Source organism: Oratosquilla oratoria, chromosome 43 (genome assembly GCF_046742065.1).
Source record: "Oratosquilla oratoria isolate Oo_2021 chromosome 43, ASM4674206v1, whole genome shotgun sequence".
Classification (NCBI taxonomy): domain Eukaryota; kingdom Metazoa; phylum Arthropoda; class Malacostraca; order Stomatopoda; family Squillidae; genus Oratosquilla; species Oratosquilla oratoria.
This window is the reverse complement of record NC_134819.1, coordinates 21,641,081-21,649,157: the sequence shown is the minus strand read 5'-3', so window position 1 is coordinate 21,649,157 and position 8,077 is coordinate 21,641,081.

Below are 8,077 nucleotides of genomic sequence, written 5' to 3'. Positions count from 1 at the left end.
TTTATGTGAGAATCTGTGTATAGCCGCGGGAGAGTAGATTGATGGTGTTCCTGCTCGCGAGACCGGGGAAATGGTGCGCAGTTTGGAACCACTTCAGCCTGACAGGATCCTGTGTGGCCATAGGGTGATAATGGATAGTGAGCCTTTGCAGATTGTTCACTGGGGGGGAAACGTTTGTGTGTGTTTCACCATTGCCTTGGATCACGTGTTGGACTCGTGATCGACAGTTATTAACCTCCCGGACGAGAGCTCAGAGCTCGTATGACCGATCTATGGGTAATACTGTGACCTCACACGCACACACGCACACCCAACTCCCCGCCCACGAGTTGGAGTAACACCCTGCAGCGAAGCGATACTGAAATTATTTCAGCCCTGGGGTTGTGTGTGTGTGTGTGTGTGCGTGTGTGTGTGTGTATTTACCCAGTTGTATTTTACGGGAAGAGCTATGCTCGTAGTGACCCGCCTATTGTATCTTTCCGCATCCAGTTTGTTCTTAAATTCATGTATAGTTTTGTCGCTCATTGTTCCCTCATTCAGTTTGTTCCAGGTATCTATCACTCTGTGTGGGAAACTATTCTTTTTCAGATCTCTTCTGTAACTTTCTTTCTTAAGTTTCTTGTGTGTGTGTCTCTCTGTGTGTGTGTGTGTGTGTGTGTGTGTGTGTGTGTGTGTGTGTGTGTGTGTGCGTGCATCCGTTCAAGGGATCGCTTGCGTGTAACTTATGGATTCCACTGTCCTGTGTGGCTATCTCCTAACACAATATCCCCTTGAATGACCTTCCCTGAATTGGCCTCTATTATCTGACAGGAGACGTGGCCGACGACCATTGAACGAGCTCTCTCTCTCTCTCTCTCTCTCTCTCTCTCTCTCTCTCTCTCTCTCTCTCTCTCTCTCTCTCTCTCTCTCTCTCTCTCTCTCTCCCTCTCTCCCTCTCTCTCTCTCTCCCTCTCTCTCTCTCTCCCTCTCTCTCTCTCTCTCTCTCTCTCTCTCTCTCTCTCTCTCTCTCTCTCTCTCTCTCTCTCTCTCTCTCTCTCTCTCTCTCTCTCTCTCTCTCTCTCTCTCTCTCAACAGAAAATGTTGTGTCATGGGATTGGGGAATCGAACACAGATGTTCCCCGCGTGTGTATTGTTGAATTTCCTCTGTCCCCCTCCTCCTCCCCCTCCTCCTCCCCCTTCTCCTCCCCCTCCTCCTCCCTATCCTCCCCCTCCCCTTCCTCCTCCTCGTCCTCTCCTCTCCCTCCTCCCGTTCCTCCTCCTACCCTTCTTCTCCTCCTCCCCTTCTCCTCCTTCTCCTCCTCCTCCTCCCCTTCTCCTCCTTCTCCTCCTCCTCCTCTTCCGCCTCCCGTTCCTCCTCTTCAACCTCCTCCTCCTCCCGTTCCTCCTCCTCCCATTCCTCCTCCTCCTCGTCCTTTCTTCCTCCTCCTCCTCCTCTTCCTCCCCTTTTCCTCCTCCTCGTCCTTTCTTCCTCCTCCTCCTCCTCCTCTTCGTCTTCCTCTCCCCTTCCTCCTCCATCTCCTCCTCCCGTTTCTCCTCCCGTTTCTCCTCTTCCTCCTCCTCCTCCCCTTCCCCTTCCCCTCCCCCTACCATCCACTGAAACCCGTAAGTCTCTGCAGTCTGTTATCTACCCATTCCATCCCCAGGCTTCGTTACATCCCTTATCTATGCAATCGCAATCGGTCACTGCTGATGTTGCAGCCGTTAGGCTCCTCGGCTTGCTTTGCGAAGATGATGATATATCAACCGGCCTTGTTTGTCGTCAATTTATTCGTGGGCGGAGTTCTGCCACGCCCACGCCCCCGCCCCCCCCCCCACCTTGCTCCCTACCGATTCTTTATTTCCTCCTCCTTCTCTTCCCTCCCCTTCCCTCTCATCCTTATCTCTTGCCTTCTATTCCCCCTTCCCTTCCCTTCCCTTCCCTTCCCTTCCCTTCCCCCCTCCCCTTCCCTTCCCCCTCCCCTTCCCCCTCCCCTTCCCCCCTCCCGTTCCATTCCCCTCCTCCCCTTCCCTCCCTTCCCTCCCCTCCCTACCTCTTCCCTTCCATTCCCCCTCCACTTCCCTCCCTTCCCTCCCCTCCCTACCTCTTCCCTTCCATTCCCCCTCCCCTTCCCTCCCCTCCCTACCTCTTCCCTTCCATTCCCCCCTCCCCTTCCCTCCCCACCCTACCTTTCCCCTCTCCTCCCCCTCCCTCCCCCTCTACCTCTCACCTCCCCTCCCATTCTTGCCTGTCACCTTTTCTCCCCTCCCCTCTCCTTCCCCTCCTCCCTTTTCCTCCTTCTCCTCCCTTCCCCTCCCCTTCCCTTCTCCTCCACCTTCCCTTCCCCCCCGTTTCCTCCCCTCCCTCCCTCCCTACCCCCTCCCTTCTCCCTCCCCTCTTTTCCTCCTCTCTCTCCCCTTCTTTCCCTCCTTCCCCCTCCTCCCTTCTCCCCTCCCTCCCCCTTTCTCTTCCCCTCCCGTTTCCTGATCTCTCTCCCCTCTCCTCCCCCTCCTCCCTTTCCCCCCCCCCTTCCCTTCCCTTGTCTCCCACCTGTTCGCCATGAAGCCTGTTGGGGGGGAATGAGTTTGCAGACCGGGGGGGGGGGAAGCGGTGGTGATGGCCAGGTAGTCGCTTGATCCCGAGTCACACTAAGCGTACGACCGATCTCCGACCACCTTCAAGCGCGATCGGTCGCCGACACAAAACCCATGCAAGGAATTGAAATGGGTGAAAAGTTGATGTGGTTGATAAGATGAAATTATTTCCTTATATAATTCTTTCCATTCCAAGGATTTATATAAGAGTTATATAAGGAAAGAATTTTTTTTTTAAGAATACCACCATTTTCTTTCCTTCACGGGTCCTTAGGCTCTTGAGAGTCGACTCAGGTCAGCAGATTTCGATAAGAGTTGTGCTTACTCAGTTGTAGTCACCTCTTGCTTTATTTCGCATTTTTCGAAATTAAATTTTGCCAATTTTTCTGTTTATCTCCAGCCGTGACGTCGTTTCCGGGGTTTGAATGATTCGTCGTTTTGTTGGCTTCCTTATTGTTATGGCGAATAAGGTTAATAGAATTTTCTCTAGATTGCATTCTGTGATTATATATATATATATATATATATATATATATATATATATATATATATATATATATATATATATATATATATATGTATATTATATGCGTGAGTAACTACCAGGAAAAAAACTAACGAAGCTGATCGCTTTCGTATGATTACATCTTCAGTGCTAATACAAGGAAGTAATTATACAAGGAAGAAACAAGGTGCAGAAAATATGACTGTGCCTTCTTTCTTCCTTTTATAATTCCTTTTTATTATTAGCACTGAAGATGTAATTATACGAAAGCGCTCTGGTTCGTTAGTTTATTTCTGGTGGTTACTCACGCGTTTGTGAACAGGCGTTCGTAGTGTTTTTATTGCATATATATATATATATATATATATATATATATATATATATATATATATGTGTGTGTGTGTGTGTGTGTGTATATATATATATATATATATATATATATATATATATGTATGTATGTATAGGAATACATTCAGCGTACAATATACAATATTGTAGCAGTTTGCTCCTTGCCACACCTGATACCATTTCCGTAATGCACCTGACATACTATACCGGATGTTGTGTTGTGCTACTTGCCGAGCCCCTTGGGCACAAGTAATAAAGCACACCCAAACCTTCTTTCTCGCTGTTAACCTCGTTTGCCCTCACATGATATATCCCTTTACCATGCCGTTGCATGCTCCGTTATCAGAAGAGACACACATTACACCCGGGCTCACGACGCGCTATCTGTTTCACAAATTATGACCCTTCCCAGCTGCCCTCCCTGCATGATGTGTATTTGACCTCGGAGTCGTGGTGTCTTGTGTGTGTGTGGGGGGGGGGAACTGGGCTACCTTGGGGATTAATGACCTAAGGGAACAATGAACTTCGATAGCGACTTCGAGGCACCGAAGTACTTGCGAGGCGTTGCGTACAAGGTAGTGACATAGTAATATATAATGTTGGGTCCAAACGAAGAGAAATTGAGCAAGCGTGAAGCGTTGTTAGGTCGTCCATCATATACTCCGATCTTTATGGCCAAATACACTTTCATCGTGAATATTAAAATGGTGTATATTTGCTGGGTCATACATGATTCCGTGTTTAAGGTGTGAAATCTCCTTGTATGTGTGCCATTGTTATTAATGTTTTCTTTTTTTTATTGTACGACTCACCACTTTTCTTCTCCTCTTTATCACTTTTTATTGTGTTCACGTCATACCACAAACAATCCTCAACATTTTCTTTCCTTCTCATCAACCATATTCGATACCAAGAGGTAGGTACACAACTGAACGAAATCGCCTATGATCTGCCAGAATAAAATATGAAATGCCGCTCGCACGAAGCCTCCCCACGAAAGTACCCCTCGGAAGTCGATGATGATGAGCTTCCAGACGACCTGTAATTTCTGACTCGGACAGGGTCGCACTGTCAAAGGAGCGTCAGGTCCCTTGTGGGCGACATGACGCGCATTTCATGCCACGTGGTTATCGTGGTGTGAATTCGCAGAGATTCGAACATTGACCATAGCCGCACTTGATTGAAGGGAATTGCTTTCGAGGCAATGCAGCGTTTGGTGTGCATTGTCTAACATATACTTCTGAACAAAGGACTGAGTGTCAGCCACACAGGACTTCACCCCCTTGCTATTACCCAGGTGGCTTTAGTGTGGGTCTCTTTTTCGTAGGAATATTGCAAACGGAGTATGCGCCCGTTTTCCACATTCAAGCGATTCCAAGTACAAAATATGTCCACTGCGCGTCACGTTACAAAGGATTACAAAAGAGGAGCATGCCGACAGGAGACCTTTTGGTCCATAACTAGGTCGTCTTCTTCAGATTGGAAATCGTAGGACGTTTGAGGGCTATCTGAGGTCATGTCGTTTCAGAAGACACTTCCAGCAAATATGACATTTTTATTATCATTAATTTACTTATTTATTTTTATTATTGTTTATTTATTTCTCCCCGTCTTCTCCTTTTATGCAAGGGCGGGACGGAGAGGGGGGTCGCCGATTTAATAAAGCGGCCTTGCTGTGGATGTGCTGTGTCTTGCGACACTGCTTCTGACCCAGGGCAGTGGACAAGGTACAGTGATGACCCGTCATCCAGGAGGTGCTAAGAAAAGAGGGAGGGTGGAGGGATGTGGAGTGTATTCAGGGATGGAATGGGTGGGAATGATTCTATGCCTTTTCCTTTTTGGCTACCTCCCTTGTAAGGGGGGGGGAAAGCCTTGGTATATGTATGTATGTATGTATTTATTTATTTTTAGAATTTGAGAGGGTGAAGACTAAGAAGAGAGAACGGAAGATGACTCCCGAATAGTCTGCTTCTGTTTAAGTTTGTATTCGTGACTGCTGAACGCATCCCTCATCAACTACACTTCTGTGGTCCCTCTTCTTTCCATCCATCACCCTTTCCATCGCTCCCTCCTCCTCCTCCTCCTCGTAGCTCATTAAGCCCTCAACTCCTTCCCCTCTTTCCCCTCTTTGTTCCTCCTGTTCTCTTTCCATTCCCACGTTCTGACTATCTTCCCCCTCCCCTTCTTCAGTTTTCTTTGCTTCTCCTCCTCCTCCTCCTACTACTCCTCCTCCTCCTCCTACTACTACTCCTCCTCCTCCTCCTCCTCCTCCTCCAACGTTTGTAAAATCACTATCACAACAACTACCACCGTCACCACCACTACCACATAACCCCTACCGTTACTACCACCACTGCTACCATCATTACTACCACCCTCTACTACCGCCACCACTTCTACCACCACTACTACCACCAGCACGACCACCAGAACTTCTGAAACCAGAAACCTGACCACCATATCGTCACTTTGACGTCGTTTCCGCATTCGTGTTTGTTTTCTCCTCCTCCTTTATCTTTCTCCTTCTTCATATCCTCCTCCATCTCCTCTCTTCCCAACCTATTTCTCTTTCTCCTCCTCCTCCTCCTCCTCCTCCTCCTCCTCCTCCCAACCTCCCCCTCCTTCTCCCCTCCCGACCTATTCCTCCTCCTCCTCCTCCTCTTCCTCCCGACCTATTCCTCCTCCTCCTCCTCTTCCTCCCGACCTATTCCTCCTCCTCCTCCTCCTCATCTTCCTCCCGACCTATTCCTCCTCCTCCTCCTCCTCCTTCTTCTTCTTCTCCTCACCTCTCAACCTATTTCTCCTCCTCCTCCTCCTCCTCCCCTCCCAACCTATTTCTCCTCCTTCTTTTCCCCTCCCAACCTATTTCTCCTCCTCCTCCTCCTGTTCGTCTTCCTACTTATCCTCTTCCTCATCATTTTTGTCCTCCTCCCCTCCCTTCTCCTTTTCCCGCCCCTTACTTTTCTCCTTACCTGCCCCCTCCCTCATCCAATCCACCTTCCCCTCATCCTCTCCTCTCCCTCTCCACCTTCTTCTTCCTCTTTTCCTCAGACATCTCTCAAATTGTTCTTCTTCTTTTACTTGTCTCTCTTCCATCGCGGGCCGGCTTACCTCTGTTCCGGTCCATTAGCCGTCTCCCCCCCCATGCACCCACCCACCCATCCCGTCTTTTCCTGCCGCTTCCTCCCGTCTCTCGCCCCCCCCCTCCCCCCGCCCCGCCCCCACCCTCTGTCTCCCGCTTTCCGGGTGGTGCATCATCAGCCTGGCAGCAGCGTGATTCCTCGTCTTCTCTCTCTCTCTCTTTCTCTCTTTCTCTCTCTCCCTCTTTCTCTCTTTCCACACCCAAACACCCACACACACATACGATTACACGTGTATATATATATATATATATATATATATATATATATATATATGTACATATATAATGTGTGTGTGTGTTTGTGTGTTCATAACGCTAATGTCACCTCATTTGACCTTGATTGAACAACAAAACCTTTCCTCTCTTGACCAATCAATTGCCAATCACCTGACACAGTCTGATCTTTGACGAACTGCCCTGGTTAATGCACGCATTGATAACCTCCTTATTTACCTGGTATTTTTCGTTTGTATTGACGGGCACAGCTTTGTACCAGAGCCTGTGCTTGCAATCAGAGAAATGATTGCTCGATCAGGTAAATTGCTATCTTCAGTATAAAAATGATATGTTGATAGGAATGTTCATTAATGTTAATTTGAAGTTTCGAGACGATTTCTCTCAGTTGAACAAAGTCGGATGCCTTGATATATATATATATATATATATATATATATATATATATATATATATATATATATATATATATATAATATGTTACGACAGTGCATTTGAAGATGTTAACCATTTTTCCGCGTATTCATCAGGTTATTTATTTATTTATTTGTTTCTTTGCTTTTATTTGTTTTTATTCTAAATTTTACACATTCTTGTGTCCAGCTCTCCAGGCGGCCTCCGAACTGGAACGTCAGATATCATCAACTGGCCTCGCTTTTGTTTATATGACTCATTTCCAGTACGCTGGATGCCAGACTGGCCCGCTGACCCGGGAGTAAGCGTAACAGCGATGTTGACTGACGTTCTCGTGATAATATACATTCTCTGAGTGGCAACTTAAAGCAGCGAGACCAAATCTTACGAGATTACCCCTTTGTTCAAACATTTGGAGGGAGTAATGTTTATATATATTCATGCCAGACCGCTTTATTCAGGTGAGAAAGGTTCATATGGTGTCAGGGGCATGCCGACAGGAGACCTTTTGGTCCATATCTAGGTCGGATGCGAAAAAATTATAAGTAAAAATATATATATATATATAATGTAAATAATAGTAAATAAATAAATGCATAGGTATAGTTAAATAATAAACAAACAAGTAAATAGCAAATACTAATGAATTGATATATAACTAATAATAAACGAGAATCAAGCAAATAATAATAAACAGACAAATGATAACAAAACAAATAAAGAAATAATATAAAATAAATTACTAAAATGACTAAATGTTAAACTTCTCATTTTGTTGATGTCTTGTCGAAGGTTTGACTGATCCTGTGGGTTGACTTCGTGGGAAAGAGGTAATCTTTCTTGACCTCTGACCTAGGTCAAGC